The sequence below is a fragment of the Gorilla gorilla genome, chromosome 22 (genome assembly GCF_029281585.2).
Source record: "Gorilla gorilla gorilla isolate KB3781 chromosome 22, NHGRI_mGorGor1-v2.1_pri, whole genome shotgun sequence".
NCBI classification, from domain to species: domain Eukaryota; kingdom Metazoa; phylum Chordata; class Mammalia; order Primates; family Hominidae; genus Gorilla; species Gorilla gorilla.
The window spans coordinates 27,425,969-27,446,189 of record NC_073246.2 but is presented as its reverse complement, the minus strand read 5'-3'; positions in this window follow the sequence as shown (position 1 = coordinate 27,446,189).

Below are 20,221 nucleotides of genomic sequence, written 5' to 3'. Positions count from 1 at the left end.
CTCTTTTTATAGCTTTTGTCCTTAAATCTATTTTGTATATTTTAAGTATAGCTACTCTTGCACTGTTTTGGTTTTCATTTGCATGGAATATTTTTTTCCATATCTTTATTTTCAGTCTATGCCTGTCTTTATAGCTGAAGTGTGTTTCTTGAAGGCAACAGATTGTTGGATCTTGTTTTTTCATCCATTCAGCCACTCTGTGTCTTTTGCTTAGAGAGTTTAGTCCATTTAGGCTCAATGTTATTATTGATAAGTAAGGACTTACTTCTACCATTTTGTTATTTGTTTTCTGGTTGTTTGGATGTCTTCCCTTGCTTCTTTTCTTCCTTATAATGAAGGTGATTTTTTTCTGGAGATATGTTTTAATTTATTGCTTTATATTTTTTGCATACCTGTTGTATGTTTTTTGATTCTGAGGTTATCATGAGGCTTGCAAATAAAATTTTATTACCTATTTGACAACTGAACACTGATTCCATAAACAAACTAAAAAACAAGCAAAGAGAAAGCTAATAACAACTGCACACTTTAAATTTGTCTTCCACTTTTTAACTTTTTGTTGTTTTTATATATATCTACATAGTACCATCTATGTTTTGAAAAGTTATAGGTGTTATTTTTGATTGGCTTACTTTTTAGTTTTCCTACTCAAGATATGAGTAGTTTACACATCACAATTACAGTGTTATTATATTTTGCATTTTTTCTGTGTACTTACTATTACCCATGAGATTTGTACCTTTAGATGATTTCTTATTGCTCATTAATGTTCTTTTCCTTTAGCTCAAATATCTCTCTTTAGCATTTCTTGTAGGACAGGTCTGGTGTTGATAAATTCCCTCCACTTTTGTTTGTCTTGAAAAGTCTTCATTTCTCCTTCATGTTTGAAGGCTATTTCCTCCAGATATACTATTCTAGGATAAAAGTTTTTTTCCTTCAGCACTTTCGATATGTCGTACAGCTCTTTCCTGGGCTATACAGCTTCCCCTGAATAGTTTGCTCTCATATGTATTGGAGCTCCATTGTGTGTTGTTTCTTTTCTCCTGCTGTTTTTAAAATTCTTTATCCTTAACCTTTAGTGGTTTGATTATTAAATGTCTTTAGGTGGTCCTATTTGGGTTAAATCTGCTTGGTGTTCTATACTTTCTTATACTTGAATACTGATATTTTCCTCTAGGTTTGTGAAGTTCTCTGTTATCATTTTGAATAAACTTTCTACCCCTATTTCTCCCTCTCTCCTTCCCCTTTAAGGCCAATAACTCTTAGATTTTCCCCTTTGAGGCTATTTTCTAGATCTTTTTGGCATGCTTTCTTCTTTTAAATTCATTTTTCTTTTGTCTCCTCTGTGTATTTTCAAATAGCCTGTCTTCAAGCTCACTAATTCTTTCTTCTGCTTGATCAGTTCTTCTGGTAAGGGACTCTGATGCATTCTTCAGTGGCATTTTTCAACTCCAGAATTTTCATTTGATTCTTTTTAATTGTTTCAGTCTTTTTGTTAAGTTTATTTGATAGGATTATAAATTCCTTCTCTGTGTTATCTTGAATTTTGTTGAGTTTCCTCAAAACAGCTATTTTAAATTCTCTGTCTGAAAGATCGTATATCGTTGTTTCTTCAGAATTGTTCTCTGGTGCCTTATTTAGTTAATTTGGTGAGGTTATATTTCCCTGGATAGTCTTAATGTTTGTGGGTGTTCATCAGTGTCTGGGCATTGAAGAGTTAGGTATTTATTGTAGTCTTCACAGTCTGAGCTTGTTTGTACCCATCTTTCTTAGGAAGGCTTTCCAGGTATTCTAAGGGACTTAGGTGTTGTAATCTGAGTTTTGGTCATGACAGTTGTGTCTGCCTTAGGAGATGACTCAAGCCTAGTAACACTGTGGCTCTTGCAGACTTGTAGAGGTACCACCTTGGTGGTGGTCTTGGATAAGATCTGAAAGAATTCTCTGGATTTTCAGGCAGAGATTCTTGTTCTCTTTCTTTACTTTCTCCCAAATGAATGGAATCTCTCTCCCTGTGCTGAACTGCCTGGAGTTGGGGGAGGGATTATGCAAGCACTCCTGTGGCCACCACCACTGGGACTGTGCTGGGACTGACTTGAAGTCAGCATGGAACTGGGTCTTGCCCAATGCCCATGGTGACCACTGCCTGGCTACTGCCTATATTTGCTCAAAGTCCTAGGGCTCTACAATCAGCAGGTAGCAAAGCAAGCCAGACTTGTGTTCTTCCCTTTAGGGTGGTGAGTTCCCCAAGTGTCAGTGGGTCCAGAGATGCTTCCAGGAGACAGGGCCTGGAAAACCTTAAGAATCTCCCCAGTGCTCTATTCTACTATGGCTGAGCTAGCCTCCAAGCCATAGGATGAAGTCCTTCTCACTATTCCCTTCCCTTTCCACAAGCAGAGGAGTTTTCCTTGTGTCCACCACCACCCAAGGCTCAGGGGGAGTACTGCCTGGCTACTGCCAGTGTTCACTCAAGGCTGAAGGGCTCTTCAGTCAGCTTGAGGTGAGTGCTGCCTGGCCTGAGACTCTCCCTTCATGGCGGTGGGTTTCTCTCTGGCCCAGGGCAGATTCAGAAATGCTGTCCAAGAGCCAAGGCCTGGAATTAGGGACCCTAAGGGCTCGCTTGGTGTTTTACTCCACTGTGGTTGAGCTGGTACCTAAGCTGCAAGACAAAGTCCCTTTTATTCTTCTCTCTCCCTTTCTCAAGAAGAAGGAGACTTTCCCCATATCTCCCACAACTCGGAATGTGCTGGATCATGCGGGAATCCAGCATGTCTCTGAGTCTCACTCAAAGCCTATGGTGAGTGCTATCTGGGTACCACTGCTGACTATTCAGGGCCCAAAGGTTTTTTAGTCAGCTGTGGATAATTCTTGCCAGGACTGGATCCTTCCCTTCAAAAGAGCAGGTTCCCTTCTGCGCCAGAGTGTGCCTAGAAATGTTGTACAGAAGCTAGTTTCTGGAATGGAGGCTTCATGACTCTGCCCAGTGCCCTATCCTACTGTGGTGGAGCTGGTATCCAAGTTGCAAGACAAAGTTCTTTTTACTCTTCCCTCTCCTCTCATTAAGCAGAAAGAAGTCTCTCCTGAAGCTGCAAGCTGCACTGCCGGGGGTTGGGGAGGGGTGATGCAAGCATTCCCTTGACCACCCTGGCTGGTGTCTCACAAGGTTGCATGCCACCAACATCCGCTGGCTTTGAATCCAACACAGCACCAGGACTTGCCCAGGAATTGCAGTCCCTGTTGCCTTTCAAGTTTATTTAGGACTTCAGAGTACTTTAACCCACAATGGTGAGGCTTGCTGGAACTCAGGTTCCAACCACTGGGTTGGGCAATTCCCCTCTGGCTAGGGCTGGTCTAACTTATCCCTCTATGGGTGCTGACTGAGTTCTGCCCACTATTACTTTCTGCTGTGACAGGCAGCACTGAGTTCCAATGTAAAATTCCACAGTCACTGTGCTCCCCCTCCCCCAAGCACACAGATTCTTTCTCCACCACATGGCTGCTGCTGGGGGATGGGGCAGGCGTGGTGTGGGCAATTCAAGACTGTCTTTTCTATCCTCTTCGGCACCTCTTTCAGTGATATGAAGTTAAAACCAGGTACTGTGATCACTCACTTGATTTTTGGTTCTTATGAAGGTGCTTCTTTTGTGTTGATAATTGTTCTATTTGGTGTTCCTGCAGGGAGAATGATTGGTGAAGGCTTCTATTTGGTCAACTTGCTCTGTCTTTATAGCCAATTTATATTGATAAGGGGTAAAATTCATATTTTGCCATCCTTTAAAAACCTATCTATACCACTTTGTGTATGTGTGTGTATTTAGTGAGTTATTGCTGCTATGTTTTGAAGCATATTCCAGACTATTCTTTTACTAATAAACACTTAATAATATCATTATTACTATTAATTATTATATACTATAAACAGAATATGTTCACATAATATTAAAACATGATCACATATTGGAACACAAACTCTGCATGTTACATAAAAAGCACAAGATTTACAGGACAAAAACTCTGAACAGTGTAGGAAAGATAGAAATTAACAATGTAAGTTTGATTTAAAAACCAATCACTCGGAAATTAAAAAATCAATTATACTAAGTAACTTTAACGTGTACACAAAGAACAAAATCGCGATTATGGAATATTTTGAATAGTATGACAACCAGAATAGTAAGATTGTAACTTGTAACTCAAGAGTATAATTTAGAATTTTAAATGTTTTTTATTAAATAAAAAATAAATATGAAACAGGCTGAAAGTTAATATAAGTAGTTAAAAGAAGGCAATATAAGTAATCTAAGAATACCAGTTGGATAGAGCAAATAAAGACAATTCAGAAATTATAGGTTTAAAAACAAATTCTAGTGTATACATCCAAAATACAGCTTATTGAAAAAAAATTGCCAGACAAACCTCAAATAACAACAAAAAGAATAGCAATGAAGAGAGATACAAATTATAAGTGAGAATGGTCATAACCACTAATGCATGAAAATTCATGATTTCAGAGATAATAATTCTTCCCCAAATCACTTATAAATATAATGCATCTCAATTAAAGTTGTAAAATTTTGTTGGGGGGCAGATTTCACAAAAATGATTCTGAAGTCATTTATAAAAGTGATGTTTTATAAAGATAAAAACAAGTAAAATAAACATTTGATTGAACATGCTGGTACGTAAAAAATTATTTTACAAAGGAAGGAAATGATAAACACAAAATTTGAGACAGTGGTTACTTCTAGGTGTGTGTGTGTGAGGAGAGACAGGAGAATAAAAGTGGGGAGGATACGTAAATTTGTGTTGATATTTTCAGTCTTGGGTGGGTGGTATATTAATGGGTATTTGTTCAATATCATTATTTTTAAATTATTTTAAAATAAATACTATAAAGTATATATTTAAGGTGTACACCATATTTTGATATACATATATGTATTAAAATGATTACTATACTCAAACAAATTTACATATCCATCACCTTCCATAGTTACTTTTTAAAAGGTTTTATTTATTCATTAACGCTAAATAAATAAGGTAAAATAGTTCTATTCCAATAATTATTGACTGAGGGTTATGATTAATCCAATTATATGTACCTAAATCCCATTATAAAAATTTAATGAGTGAGAATAGCTAATATAAATTTAAATAGAAGAGGAATGTGTGTGTTTGTGTGTGTGGAATGAAGGGTGTTTAGAAATAAGACTTACGTTTCTTGGTGTTAAAATATATTTCAAAGTAATAGTAATAAAACAATGTATTTCTGATCTAGCAATATGCAGTCAGCCTAAAAAAAACAGAGCAGGAGGTACAGAAATAGATGTGTGTGTGGTTGTGTTTATTAATTATGATAAATGGTATACTGAAGAGAATTTAGCACAGTCAATCTGGCCCATCTGGTTCTCAATAAATATTTTTATTATCTTCACTGTTATTAAGTTGTTATTTTAAATTATCATAAGATAGAATAAATGATTTAAAAATTATCTTGAGACAGTTTCTAAGTATTTTCAAAAAGATTGAGTTCCATCCTTGATTTCCAATTTTTTACCAGATACCATTTGCGGTATTCCTGAGTCAGAAGAGAGGAAAGGTGATACTGCCACCCCCTGTATGTATTTCCTTTTAGATGTGGGATGTGGTAGGCAGCATGTTCCCTCCCCAGACTTCTGTCCAAGAGCTGTCTATGCCCTAATCCCTGCAACCTGTGAATATGTTATGTTAGATGGCAAAGGGGACTTTGCAGATGTAATTAAAGTTACTGACCATACAATGAGGAGATTATTCTGGATTATCCAAGTAGGCCCAATCTAATTACATAAAGCCTTCAAAGCAGAGAGCTTTCTCCAACTGGAGGCAGAAGAGATGCAGCAGCAGCAGCAGCGAGAACAATTCAAAGTACAGGGACTCAACGGGAAGTTTCTGGTTTGATGTTGGAGGGAGCAGCATGATGAGGAATTTGCACAGCCTTAAGAGGCTGAGGGAGGCTCCTGGCTAACAGCTAGCCAGGAAATATGATCCTTAGCCTTGCAGTCATGAAAACTGAATTCTTCCAACAACTTGAATGAGTTATCCCTCAGAGCCTTCAGATAAGAGTCCAGTTTGCCAGCAATTTGATTTCAGTCTGTGAAACCTGGACCAGAGGAACCAGCTGAATTCACCAGACTTCTGACCCACAGAACTATGAGATAATACATTGAAGTTGTTTAAAGGAGCTCAATTTGCGGTAATTTGTTATGGCAACAATAGAAAACTGACACATGGAGGTATTGATATAGTCATGATTTTGATGACTAACTAGTTTGTGATCTGGATATGAAGTGTCACCATGCTACAGTGCCTGAGTCTGCTTCAGATTCTTCTTCTTCTTGGCCATCTTTATTGGGGAAATAAGTATGTGAAATAAGTATAGTCTATGCCCTTTTTGAGTACCACTGGTTAATTAATTTTGTTATTTTCAAGTGTATGTGCTTTAATTCACATGGCATTAAAAGAATCAGTAGTATAGTTTCACTCAGCCAGATGAATCCAGAAATCTCTTGCTCATTGAATCTTCAGAAATGAGAGTGAGAGCATTCCATGAACCTAGAATCAAAACACATTAGTACAAATAAAGATCATTAAAAATAAATATGTATGTGTGTGATGATTATTTTTATGTGTCAACTTGACTAGACCACAGTGTGCCCAGATATTTGGTTAAACATTATTTCTGTGTGTGTCTATGAGGGTGTCTCTAGAAGAGATTAGCATTCGAATAGGTAGACTGAGTAAAGAAGATTGCTTTCTCCAATATGGGTGGACTCATTCAGTCTGTTGAGGGCCTGAATAGATCAAAAAGTGGAGGAAGGGAAGATTCATCCCTTTCCTGCCTGCCTGTTTGTGTTGGGATATCTGTCTTCTCACGCTTGAACTGGGACTTACATCTTTGGTGCTCCTGGTTCCCAGGCTTTTGTACTTGAACTTTAACTTACACTGTTGTCTCTCTGGTTTTCAGACTTTTGAACTTTGATGAAAACTTACACCATTGGTACTCCCTGTTCTCAAGCCTTCAGACTTAGACTGGAACGACACCATTGGTTTTCCTGGGTGTCTATCTGATAGATGGCAAACTGTGGGACTTCTCTGCTTCCATAATCATGTAAACCAATTTGTGATATTTTATCTGTCTCCATCCATCCATCCATCCATCCATCCATCCATCCATCCATCCATCCATTCTATTGGTTCTGTTTCTTTGGAGGACCTTGACTGACATAGTGTGTGTATATATGTATATGCACATGCATATATGACATAATGTATAGTTTACCTATGTTTTAAGCTAAAAACATAGGTCAGAAAATATTTGTAATCTTTTTGCTGGGAAAAAAGTATAAGAGCCAGTATAACTTAACTTTTAAGGAGAATATACATGGTAGCCCAAAACACTCATTTTTGTGATGAAAATGAAAATTGGAATACAAGAATGAATTTTTTGAAAAGACCTAGATTTTATTGTTTTGGCCTTTCAATTTTTTCATGCCACAAAAATTTGTCGGAACACTCATCTTGTGTCAGACAAAGCACTAGAATTGAGAAGTTAATGTTGAGTAAGGTAGACATTATTCCTGCCTTTTGGGTGCATTTGTGACAGCCCAGCAGAGCAGGCTTGGTCCAGTTAAACCAGCAAGAGTGGGTTTGTATTGATATGAATACAAAATGGTCTTGATGCTTCTCTGTACTGTTGGGCTGTACCAGCCTTCCCACTTTAGGGTTTACTGGCAAATCCCAGTTGTGAAACAAATGCCCTAAAGTGGAGTATACAAGCATCGATAGGAATATGCAATAGGGGATTGATATGATTTTGATCTGTGTCACCAGCCAAATCTCATGTGGAATTGTAATCTCCAGTGTTGGAGGTGGGCCTAGTGGGAGGTGATTGGTTCATGGGGGTGGTTTCTAATGGTTTAACACCATCCCCCAGGTGCTGTTTTCGTGATAGTGGGTGAGTTCTCATGAGAGTTGATTGTTTAAAAGTGTATAACACCTCCTCCCTCTGTCTGTTTCTCTTGCTCTGACCATGTGAAGATGCCTGCTCTGGCTTTGCTTTCTGCCATGAGTAAAAGCTCCCTGAGGTCTCCTCAGCCATGCTTCCTGTACAGCCTGTGGAACCAGCAGCCTATTAGATTTCTTTTCTTTATGAATTATCCGGTCTCAGGTATTTCTTTATAGCAGTGTGAGAACGGACTAATACAGGGACTGAACTCAATCAGTAGCCAAATGCAGGTTTCTTTGAGGAAAGCTGTAAAATAAATGATACTTAGGAGCTAACCAGGAGACAAGAGAGGCGGTAGTAGGTTTGAAGACCTAGGAGACATGAAGAGCATGGTGCAGTGGGGTTACTGACGTTTTGTATGGTGGGAGAAACAGAGTGGAATGAGATTGCATTAATTGTTGGATGAAAGGTCAGCAGCTTTAAGGTATAACCATTTTCTCAGTCTTGACTAACTGCCATTATAACTTGGGGGATTGGGAAATAAGCCTGATTTTTATTCATTATTTTAAAATTAATATTTAAATATTACATTTTTTCTTATTAATTATTGCTCATACTTCACTAGACATGGTTTGTTGACATTCATTAGAATGGGATAGTTCAGGGCAGATGGCTGCTAAGATGAGTCTCTAGATCACTTGTCATCATTATGTTGTGTGGCTGATAAAGACTTTATCTTTAAAGCATCCCAAAATGTAGTTGCTGACTTCCCTGTATTTCTTTATTTACTCATTTTTTCATTATTTCCATGTTTATCAGATGCCCTGTTTGTCCCTCTCTGTTTGTTCTCAGTTCCTGAGCACTTATCTATACTTTCTACTGCTGCCAACTCAAATTGCCACACACTTAGTAGCTTAAAACAACACGAATTTATTATTATTTTGCACTTCTGTAGGTCAGAAGGCCGATACAGGTTTCATTGAGCTAAAATCAGGGTGTTGACAGGCTGCATATTTTTCTTGAGGTTCTAGGAGATAAACCACTTCCTTGACTTTTCCAGCTTCTAGAGGCTGTGCACATGCTTTGGCTCATGATCCCCTTCCTCATCTTCAAGGCCAACAACATAGAATCTCCCTGGCCCTGGTCCCTTTTCACTTCTCTTTCTTGGGCTCCCTTCTTCTGTTTCCCTCTTCCACTTTTAAGAACCCTTGTGATGACACTGGGCCCACCCAAATAATTCAGGAAATCTCCCTATAAAAAGGCCAGCTGAATAGCAACCTTAATTCCACCTGCAACCCTAATTCCCTTTGTTACGTAGCATAACATATTGACAGGTTCTCAGGACGTCTTTAGCAGGGGCCTTTATTCTGCCAATCACATGATCTCTATGAATCTGCTTCTTGTTTTTTTTTAATTGGGTGACATTAAATTCTGATTTCTTTCTTTTTTTTTTTTTTCTCTAGGCAGTCATCTCTCAAGAGGACTTGATCTCTTGCCTGTGAACTGCCCCACATGTTTCTTCTGCACATCCTGACTCCCAGGCCTGCACAGGGGACTTCTGCACAGGCCTGACTCCCAGGCCTGATATTTTCTGGTCTGTCTTCGCCGTGGTCTGTTATCAACTGCAGTTTTGAATTCTGGTTTCTCTTACTCTTTGTCTCTAGGCAAGTCAACAGGTTAGCTTCTTCCTCATGTTGAGAATTATGTGGTTAAAATGTAGAGAGTTAATCATAGTGAGTGATTGTACTAAGCCCTTCTATGGTTTCCAGCAGTGAGAAAGAATAGATGTTGCTCTTCTGCTTGGTGTTATGCAGTAATAGCCACTGTTCTTACAATTTCAATGTTAGCTCACTCAGTGCTTTGTTTTTCAATGAACTATACCACAGTTAGAAGAATTTAGAGATGGATAATGAGGAAAGAGTTATAGAGCAGCGAGTGTGAGAAGCTGTGCTCGTTATTACTTTAAATTTTTACAAAGTGTGCAAAGTAACTAGAATCAAGGAGGCCATTTGTGTTTGCAAGTTTACGGTATATATATACATATATATATATATATATATTTTTTTTTTTGAGACAGGGTCTCACTCTTTCACCCAGGCTGGAGTGCAGTGGCATGATCATGTCTCACTGCAGGCTCAAGTGATTCTCCCACCTCATCCTCCCAAGTAGCTGGGACTACAGATGTGCACCACCACGCCTGACTAATTTTTAAATTATCTGTAGGGACAAGGTCTGCGTATGTTGCCCAGGCTGGTCTTGAACTCTTGGGCTCAGCGATCCACCCGCCTTGGTCTCCCAAAGTGCTGGGATTACAGGTTTGAGCCACTGCACCAGCCTAGGGGAAATATCTTTTTTTCTTTTTTTTTTTTTTTTTAAAGAGAAAATGCCTGTCAAATAAGCCATTGATCATATGAAAACAGTGAAGAAACTTTTAGCTTACACTTACATACATTAAAATATTAGGTAAAACGTTTCACAAAAGTTACAAAAAATTATTGAATTAATAGCTAAGGAGTTTCAGTGGCATGGGAATATTTTATTGTGCAATTTAAGTACTTTATTGAATTCTGTTAGCGATCATGAATTTATAATAAATGGAAAAAATGGCCGAAGAACACACTGATGATACAACCTTTCTGAAGTGCTCAAATGAACCATTTGATTCTATTCTATTTTAATGATATAATACCCATTTTTCTTTACTCTTTAATTCAATAGTCAAAGCAATGTTCATTCCTATTAGTTACATTTTTAAACTTTAATTTTTGTTGTAGACAAAAATTAAACATCTAGAAATATGTAAATTCTCTTACTACAACAAACCAGCTTCAAGGTTCTCTAAAATATAACTATCTACCTCTAAGACTCCAAGGCCACATTTCATGGCCAGGAAGTAGAAAGGTATAAAATCTTCAATGGGCTTTCAGTTCATTTTGCCAGTTAAACAGTATTCAGGAAAGAGTTAAACTTTGAAAATGAAAATAATTGTTGGAACATGATCTCTTTGAAACCTACCCACTTGGCCTTGTTCCTTCAATAAACAGATTCTGTTTGGTGGTGGTGAGGTGGCATTTGATATTAGTGAAAATTTGAAATCTTGAGATTTAGGGAGTAGAGAATAGTTGGAACAATCTGCATTATTTTTCTTTTCTCTCCTACAAATCAAAACTGAACTACGGATTTATGAGGAGCTCTCTTAGGCATTCAGGTGAATTTGATTTTCTTGTTCAGTTTCGTGGATAGAACTGCACTGTGGTAATACAACAACAGTTTAAGAATATTTGAATAAATAAGTTCCTTCAGCAATTGAGCTCCTGAAATTCCAGATCAGCCATTTGTAAAGTAATTTGCTTATAACATTGACAGCAAACTTAATTAGTAAATATTTATTTATTTAACAGATCTAATATGCTTCTTTACAAATGCATTATATTAGAAAGAGAAAGACTTTTATTTAGAGTCTTCTCTACCCAATTTAAAATATGCTCAAAAGATGAGTCCAGGTGATACATTCAGTGGCTGCAAATGCTTAGATTAGTTACTGAATGTATTGCTTGGACTCATCTCACGGATTCTAGAATTATCAGAAATCTGGGAGCAGAGAAAAAATAAGACACGATGTGAAATATAAAGAAATATGAATGGAAAAGACAATTCATTATTTCATAAAATATTAACAGGATCTCTATTTAAAGAGTTGTTATTTAAGAGGGAACATGAGCAGTAGAGACAGGGGATTTTTAATTTTTTTTTTTTTTTTTGCTATGTTGCAGTAACCAGAAGAATCTAAATCACTTTCCTGTAATGTTTCAAGATTCAGTGTCATATATTTGACTTTAAAGAAAGCACATGTTGCAAAAAAGAAACCAACATGTATTCTATGCTAAGGAATGGAAGGGTTGGTTGGGGCTTTAAGGTATGCTTCAGAGAACATTGTGGGTGGGGAGTTTTTAAATGAAGTATCCAACTTGCAAGGCATTCAGAAAATTTTTATCACGACAGTCCCTTGATTTTAGTAACACATGGGATTTTACACTTTCTCTGAGCAATTCAAGTTTCCTTCTCAGAATCTTTTAACTGTTCAGCCTAAATTGTATCATGTCATAAACTGACAATTTTATGGGCTGAAATATAAAACACTTCCTAAAATACAGTAGAAATATTATTTTAGGAAGGAAAATTTTTAGTAAGATTTGAAAATTCTTATTTAATATTGTACTTTAGCAAAAGACTTTCTAGGTAGATAAAACAGATTCCAGCGTGGAATGCATCACTTTTTCTTCCGTATTTGGGAGTGTGTATTAAAGCCTTTCTATAGTAGAAGGTAGATAATCAGAGATTGAATTTTGAAATTAAGTAATCAAAATACCTTCTTTTTATGTAATTAAAAATTCAAGTATAGCAAATTGCATTTACTTTAGTAGGTATTTAGAGAAAAACAGGACACAAAAATAATAATTTGTTTAAAAATGAATTTTAAAAATCTATGCAAAAATAAAAATTATAGAATTTAAGGGCTCTATTCTGGGAAACCTATCATAGCTGGCCATATTAAAGAACATGGATTATGTACTTATTCTCTTCTAAGTAAAATTTTAAAACATACTTAGTATAAACCAGAGTTTTGTTAGATAAAAACCCAGGTTAGTTTAAGAACCTTATAGTGTAACTGAGGTAATTGGACATTTTGAATAATTTTGTTTCCACAGACCTTTATCTTCCTAAAATTTTACTGAAATGAAAGTGCTGTCTTCATTTTTTCAATTTTTTCAAATGTAAATGCATTCCTAAATATTAACTTTAGAAAAGACTATTTGAATTTTACTCATAAATGGAGTTTTGAAAGAACGTGATCTTACAACCATTGGGCATGAGTCAATACGGCTTTTTGATAAATAAATCCCATTAAATGAATTGACTTTCTAAAAGCTGAAATAATCATTATCATAAATGCACCCCCTTCCCACTTCAAGAAAATTAAAAAAAAACCCTGTCTAGACAGAGTTGCTTATATAGTTACGGTTTAATTTTATAATTCCTGGAATATAGTACGAACACCTACTATTTGCTGGGCAGCTATTTTATGTCAGACACTTTTTCAGAAACTTTTTATGGTTTCTCATTTATTTTTCAGACAAAGTAATGGGGGCAATTATACTTATATTCCAGATAGCGAAAATGAGATCTCAGAGAGGGTAAGTGACTTGTCCCAGATTGTATTGTGAGTGGCAGAGGCAGAATTGGGATATAAATCTGTCTTTCTGAGGCCTCTGTTCTTTGCCTCAACCCCCAGCTACTTCACCCACAGCCAAGAAAACACTGGCTCTAGGATGACAAACTGTTCCAGTTTTCCCAGGAAAGAGAGGTTCCTGGAATGTGGGACTTCAGTGCTAAGCCTGAGAAAGTCTCCGGCAAACCTAGATGAGGTGGTCATTTTATCTGTAGGCATTTATCTCTGTGGCTACTGCAGAGTCAGCAAGGCCATGCTGCTCTTTCAGAAGCTTCCTATTCGTGTGACATTATCTGCACAGCGAGATAATGCTCAAATCAGTTGGGTCAAACTCAGAGAGCTGCCTCCTGGAATAGCTGAATAGCTGTGCTGGCCAGCACATCACGCAGGGAGAATTGAGCCTGTTATTTATCAATCAATCCCAGTCTTTCATGCAACTTCAGAACTCTCAGATACAATGTTTGAAACATTTTATCACAGCCCAGGATTCCTATTAATTAAAGAGAATATTAATCAAAGGCGTTATTTGCATCCTTTATCTCTAATGCAAACAGAAGTGGGGTATTCTCTGATCACAATGCTTTGCTTATTAATACAGTGTGTCGCTTAGCAGTTCTTTACTTTTCCTTAATCTAATCTATTACCTTGCTAATATTCCCACATCTCTTTCATCTGAAAGGTTTTGTTCAGTGGAATTTTTAAGTTTCTTGATAGTTGAACATATTCCTTTAGGTCAGTATATTATGTAATAACACAGATTCTGAGGACGTACTGCTAATTTCTAGCTGTTGACCCTGAACAGAGTTACTTAACTTCTCTTTACCTGGTTTCCTCATCTATAAAATAGGGACAATAGTAGTTCTTACCATACAGGGTTATTTGTGGGGATTAGGTGAGTCAGTTTATGTAAAGCATTTATAATAATACCTGGCACAAAGAAAGTGCTATATAAGTGCTAGCTACATTAACAATGTATGCTTTTACTGATCTTGGATGATACCATGTTGTTTTTTGCACTGGGGGCACTCAATGTTGCAATTGATGACTTGGCCAGTAGGGAGTATTTGGCATCTAGCATGTGTGCTGAAGGTTTACAGCTACCTTTTCAAAGAAATAGGAACTTATTAGTGCTCTGTTTGCAATGTTCTCATCAATCTTGTGGTGGAACTAAGACTATAGTCAGTAGTCCTACAGTAGGACTATAGTTCCTACTGGAGTTCAGAAAGGTAGTAGTCTTGAATTTGAGGCTAAGAATGGTCTTACCTCTATATAAACTGAGAGAAAGCTCTCTGATAATACCTTTTCTCCTGTACATTAAAAATGATGTATCAATGTTGAAACTAGTTCTATTAAAGAGAAAATACTTCCCTATCCTTTAAAATATACTATGGAGGCTTAACATTTATAAGCACAATTTTAATGTAGTGGACTAGGATCTCTAAAACAGTATGAGATTGCAAAGCAATGAGTCTTGGCAGTGGCCTGAAAAGATTTACCTATTAATACATGAAAGTGCTTTCATTAAAATGTAAATTTCAAGTGAGGAAAACTACATCGCTGTAATTTTGCTATCCAGAGACTGACATGCACTTTAGGATACGTGCCTTTTTAAACTGAAATATGAGGTTTAAATATGTTCAGCAGCTGTCTGCCACGTCCACTACATTGTTCTATGATTCAGAATATTTATTGACATAGTGAATCATTCTACCATTGGTTAATCAAGAGAAGCTGCAATTGATTTAAGGAGGAGCGGCATGGTATATACACGGAAAGCAGCTGGTTTTTAGTAACGATTGAAGTGTGTAGGCATAAAAACAATAAATTGAGGTACAGATTTGAAAGAATATGTATGGATTCCAATAGCATGGCTTCTTTCCTGTTTATAAAGTGAAGTTATCTGGCTTACAATGTTAACAATTGTTTATTAAATTTAATGAGTATTAAGCATTATGTTAAATTGATTCATAATATTATTATTTGAACTCAAAGGTTGTGATTAGGCTTATGAAGTATGACTGAAAATGTAAAATACTGACAGAAATGATCCAAAAGTATTTATTTAGGTTGAATGCTTATTTGATATGTTCTGGTATTCAATAGAACAACCATTCTAAGAAACACTAAGACAACGTGATATAAAGATTTATAATGGGAAGATCAAAATATATTTACTTACAAAATAGAGCATCACCTTTTCTGAAGGGCTTCTGATCCTCTAAACTAATTTCCAAATATCTTTTAGGTCATTATATTAAAAGCAATGCAATGATCTTTGAAAATAGAGGAAGTCTTTTTTCAGTGCTGACCTCAGAATATTTCAGGTCAGTGTCACTGAACTGTCCATCTTAGTATCTAAGTATTGAGGCTGCTCCTAGGAGGGAAATACTGAAGGAAGGCTAAGATGTCTGGGAAGTGTATCACAAGTTAGAGATGATTCAACAGCGAAGGTCTATCTTTCTCCCCTGGTTGTCTTACATTTCTCTCTGAATACTCATTTTGTTGTTGTTGTTGTTGTTCTTCGATAGTCTTTTACTCCTTAAGTGCTAGGAAGCAACTGCCTAGAGAGCTGATTATAGGGTCATTGAATTGCTGTTGGAATTTTGGTGCCAATTAACTCAGATGTCTGCAGACCACACCCTAAGCAGTTAGTAGTATGTAATAATTGGTAATGTATAAATTCGTGTCTCTTCCCGGGAACTGGGGGAGAGCTTCCTCTGTTTAACAAAGCCTATCTGGAACATGGATATGATGCTCAGGGGGGTGAGGCAGCCGTGTGTGACCATATGATGTTAGAAATTTTGAGATAAAAAATTATATAAATGTACATATATTATGTGTTTTTTAATTTCTGTTTAGAATTTTGGTGATGTGTAAGTGCAAATTATATAATGTAACTACAGGTGGTGTCACCAGCTCTAAGACCAGACACTTGATAGTTGTCTGGAGCTGGCGGTTGTCAGCAGCCAAAATTCTGAAACCAGATAAAATGGCATGCAAAGTATTAATGTCTGTGTGTTCCTAGACTTTCATTTCCTTCTACCTGCTAAGAAGATTCTGGTTTCTCTGGTCCATCATGTTCTCTCTGCATCCTTTGAAGGGGGCTGCTGTGACAGAAGAATTTGTGTTTTGGCTTTTGTGATGCAGAATCAGAAGTCAAGGATGATGGCAGAAAGGAAAATAATTTTGCAATTGGGTCAGGGGAAAAGGCTTTTTTCTCCCTTTTAAGAAAACGTGTTAAAAGACATATGAGAGCAGTGTTGGCATAGGAGGAAAATGGATATGAGGTTCAAGAAGAGCAAATGTGGCAGGTGTTGAGGGTGAGCCTTCTGACCCCCTGACTAGCTCCTTCATTCCTTGCCTTTCTCTATCTTAAGACTAGAAAACAAAACGCTCAATATCTCCAGCTCCCTTGCAGGTAGGAGTGCCCATGGGCATGATTTTGGACAGTAAAGTATGGGCTAAAGTATATTGGGGGGAAGGCGGCAGTGGTTAAAATTACATTTTGTTGTTGTTGCTGTTTTTAGAGACAGGGTCTCATTCTGTTGTCCAGGCTGGAGTGCAGTAGTGCTATTATAAGTCACTGCAGCCTCAATCTCCTGGGCTCAAATGATCTTCCTGCTTTAGCCTCCTGAGTACCTGGGACTGCAGGTGCATGCCACCACACCCAGCTGATTTTTTTTTTTTTTTTAGTAGAGAAGGGTCTCACTGTGTTGCCCAGGCTGGTCTTGCACTTCTGAGCTCAAGTGATCCTCCCACCTCAGCCACCCAAGGTGCTGGCATAAAATTACATTTCTGAGTAACACCTTGTAAGAGAAAGCTCTCAGTCCCTTCACATTTTATTCCTCTAGAACATGGAGTATCCTGGAAGTATGTTAATGAAAGTCACTTGCCAAGGATGGCAAAATAGGGAGACAGAAGGAGCAACACTGTGGACTTCTGCATTGAACCTGATTGCCTACCTTTGAACATTGTGAAGACGAAAGAAAAACCTTACGTATCATGTAGTGTTCTGGCAGACACAGGTGAGGACCAAAACACTTCAAAAAATAACTCAATGAAGAGACTATTTATAGAGATAGTAACAAGAATAAGGGAACTATATTTCAGGGTTCTCCAGAGAAATGGAACCAATAGAAGATTTTTAAAAAGAGGTTTATTATAAGGAATTGCTCACACGATTGTGGAAGCTGGCAAGTCCAAAGTTTGCAGAGCCAATGTCCCAGTTCCAGTCCAAAGGCTGGATGGCTACCGTAGAGCCACAAAAGGCTGATGTTTCAGCTTGAAGGCTGTCAGGAAGGAGAATTCTCTGTTCCTTGGGAAGGGTCAGTCTTTTGTTCTGTGCAGGACTTCAAATTATTGGATGAGAGCCACCCACATAATGGAGGATCATCCACTTTACACAGTTTACTGATTTAAACATTAATCTCATCCAGAAACACCTTCACAGAAAACCTGTAATAAAGTTTGACCAAATACCTGGGCATCCCATGGTGCAACCAAATATATGCATAAAATTAACCATTATAGGAACTAATAAGAGATGATACAACACCCAAGGACTAGAAATGCCGGGAAGTGAGGATGATTAAGGAAGGAAACAGTGTTCACTGGAGCCAGCAAGAACTTGAGTCAGAGAAGAGGAGCTGCCTCATAAAACTTGTGGCTATAGAAGAAAGTAATTGCCAGAATTACAGCTGTGCCAATAACGGCAGGAGGCATGGGAGTGGTGGGGAAGACACTATGGGAGATCAATATGTGATCCTTTCTCTTCCCACCTCTATTAGCCCATTCTTACACTGCTATAAAGATACTACATGAGACTGGGTAATTTATAAAGGAAGGAGGTTTAATTGACTCACAGTTCCACATGGCTGGGGAGGCCTCAGGAAACTTACAATTATGGCTGAAGGCAAAGGGAAAGCAAGGACCTTCTTCACAGGGTGGCAGGAGAGAGAACAGTGAGCGAAGGAGGAACTTGCCAAACACTATAGCCATCCACATCTCATGAGAATTCACTGACTATCATGAGAACAGCATGGGGGAAACCACCCCCATAATCCCATCATTTCCCACCAGGTCTCTCCCTGAATACCTGGGGATTACAATTCACGATGAGATTTGGGTAGGGACACAAAGCCTAACCATTTCATCACCTAAGCCAGAGGGCAGAAGATCTTGAGTATGGCTGCCCATGAAGGTCAGCCTCTTGGGAAACAGAGCAGGGCAGAGATTTAGTACAAGTCAGTGGGGAGACTGGGATTAACCACAATACTTTAATAATTTAAACCACTCTGTACATAGTCTCTTTGTAATTTTAAAAAAGCCAGTATAGTATAATTAAGCCACTCAATCAAATGCAATCCTAACTGATACAGCAGGTGACAAACTTGAGTTATTGAAGTTGTTGGACTTAATTCCTTGATTGAAACTCGAATACAAATGATGGCTTTATACATGTTGCCCAATTAAGGCACACTGTAGTGCAGTTTACCAGGAACATGTGGTTTACTTTATTTACATAGCAAATGGTTTCATATATGTTTTAAATAAATTTTCTAATTTAAATAAAACACACTATATATATATGTTTTATATAATTTTTGAGAATGGAAATTTAATATCATCATATTCCTGCTAAGGGAATGTTGAACAAATATTTAAATAAAATTGATTTGAGGAGGAACCAAGTTAGTAGCCTTATTCCGATACCGTGTCTAAGGTTCTAGTTAAAGCCTACATTATGCATTGAGGTGTTTCTACCATTCAAAGAGATAGTTCAGTTTGTGGTTGGATTACATACGATCCAGTTATTGATGGTGCTTTCCTGGAGGTGACTGAGGAAATGATTAGTTCATTTTTGCAGAAATCAGTATATGAGGCAGTGTCTGGATCTTCTAAACTCCAGTTGATTCCTGTGGACCATGAAGTTTGGGTCAGGATCTAGAACCTCTGGAGTTGGAGATGCAGCCATTCTGCTCATGGAGAAGAGAGACTAGGTTTTCTATAATACCACCAAGTAGTTCATCTGATGGGTGGACAAATACATTGATTCAGCCTTAAACCCACAATTTCTGCTTGAAAGAAGATGTGTGATATTGTTTGGCTGTGTCCCCACCCAAATCTCACCTTAAATTGTAATAATTCCCATGTGTCAAGGGGGGGGCCAGGTGGAGACAATTGAATCATGGGGATGTTTCCCATATACTGTTCTCATGGTAGTGAATAATTCTCACTAGATCTGATGGTTTTATAAATGGGAGTTCCCCTGCACAAGCTCCATTGCCTGCTGCCATGTAAGGTGTGGCTTTGCTCACTCATTACCTTCCACCATGATTGTGAGGCCTCCTCAGTGATGTGGAACTGTGAGTCAATTAAACCTCTTTCCTTTATAAGTTACTTAGTCTTACCCAGTCTCTGGTATGTCTTTTCATTTTTTTAGATAAGACATTGGACTGTGGTCTTTTGAGTTAATGCTGAAATGAGTTAAGACTTTGGGGACTATTGGGAAGGCATGATTGGTTTTGAAATGTGAGGACATGAGATTTGGGATGGGCCAGGGGTGGAAGGATGTGGTTTGGCTGTGTTCCAACTGAAACCTCCATGCTGTTCTCATGATAGTGAGTTCTCACAAGATCTGATGGTTTTATAAAGGGCTTCCCCAGCTTCACTCTGCACTTCTCCTTTCTGTTGCCATGTAAAGAAGGACATGTTTCCTTCCCTTTCTGCCATGATGTAAGTTTCCTGAGGACTCTTCAGCCATGAGGAACTGTGAATCAATTAAACCTCTTTCCTTTATAAATTACCCAGTCTTGGGTATGTCTTTATTGGCAGCATGAAAATGAACTAATATAGTGTTCATGAAAATGAACTAATACAGTGGCTAAATGCTTATCTGGCTCTGCTATGACTAAAGTTAAATATCTTTAAACCATGTAGGTGGGATAGTCTAGGATGCAAATATGCCAGAGATCTGAATTGCATATAGAAAGTAACAACTCCACTCAATC